Raw genomic sequence first — 927 nt, forward strand, 5'->3', positions numbered from 1 at the left:
CCAAGGACGGCTGGTAAAACAACACAGCTCCAGTCTTGCCCAGCTAGGGCCAAGCAATCGACCAGAGCAGGATTGATCGATATGAATCAAGAAATGTAATCCACAATACAAATAATCAAGAAAAAGTATCTTATATTCCCTGACCAAGCAAATCGATTATTCAATTCCCTTATTTTATTCTTGAACTTCGATAAGCATAATCTTTGTATAAAATATCTATAAACGTTTAGGTAATTGAGCTTGTATGATTCCAAAAACAAACTGGGCATTATACAAAAATTGTATCTTCCATCGTCTTTTTTAATAGTCTACTTCTATCACTGGTTTCAAACCTTGAAGCCTTCAGCTCGAAGGCATTTACGATGAGCTTCAATCCATTTCTCACATGCAGATTCACCGTGCCCCACAATGCATTTATCCCTCAGCTGCCTAGCTTCAGGGCAAGCAAGCGCAACACATCTTCTTCTTTGGCTTTGAATCGGACATTGTAGATATGACTGACTTCTGATCTTTTGGTAATTTCCACAAGGGCATGGCTGTGGATGTATTCTCTATCGGCAGTCCACCCATCGTCAAAGATTACTTGAGGAGTTAGAATGAACAATCAATGACAAATAAACGCTACTAGAAGTAAACTAACATACATATTTGTTTGGCCAAACTACTACAATCAACTTATTTTGAAAAGAGAGTTTCACTAGAAGTAGTGTTTTTCGAAAAAGTATTCCAGGAGAATTATAGTCTGTGTTTTGGCTAGTCAATTTAAAAATTACCTTTGCCAATATTACAGCAACAATATAAGTTTGGCCAAGGTAAAGGTTCCGAAGTGCTTTGAGGGAATCTGCATTTTCAGCTTTTACTGTCACTGAAAAACAACTTTTGTTCTTCCTAAAAGGTAGCCAAACACCTCTCAACGATCAAAATAAG

The 927-nt window shown here is 37.3% G+C and overlaps 1 pseudogene; it reads right to left on the reverse strand.

The window, feature by feature from the left end:
• Positions 1 to 326: 326 nt before the first annotated feature.
• LOC124899293 lies at positions 327 to 570 on the reverse strand (annotated as a pseudogene).
• Between the last annotated feature and the right edge of the window lie 357 nt (positions 571 to 927).

This window comes from Capsicum annuum, chromosome 6, assembly GCF_002878395.1.
Source record: "Capsicum annuum cultivar UCD-10X-F1 chromosome 6, UCD10Xv1.1, whole genome shotgun sequence".
Classification (NCBI taxonomy): domain Eukaryota; kingdom Viridiplantae; phylum Streptophyta; class Magnoliopsida; order Solanales; family Solanaceae; genus Capsicum; species Capsicum annuum.